Source organism: Pundamilia nyererei, unplaced genomic scaffold, assembly GCF_000239375.1.
Source record: "Pundamilia nyererei isolate P.nyererei 1_Seehausen unplaced genomic scaffold, PunNye1.0 scaffold01278, whole genome shotgun sequence".
NCBI classification, from domain to species: Eukaryota; Metazoa; Chordata; class Actinopteri; order Cichliformes; family Cichlidae; genus Pundamilia; species Pundamilia nyererei.
In genome coordinates this window covers 5,907-6,186 of record NW_005188679.1, presented here as the reverse complement: position 1 = coordinate 6,186, position 280 = coordinate 5,907, and positions in this window count along the sequence as shown.

Sequence of the window (280 nt, the reverse complement as noted above, 5' to 3'; positions counted from 1 at the left end):
ACCAAAAAAATAAATAAAGGACATGGGTAATAAAATAACCAGAGTTTGTTTTTTCTCTTCTTTGTCACTTCCACTCAGAAACTGTTTGTTGCCATCAGCTGTTTCCAGCTGTTTCCAGCTGTTTCCAGGTCCATTTCTCTTTCAGTTCTAAGATTATTAGATCAAAAGCACATTTCTTTCATGTCAGTCTGTCCTTGATGCATATATGTGTCGTACTTTTTCACAATGTGTGGCCTATGGACCTCCACAAATACGTTGTCTGATTTGCTCCATCATCAAA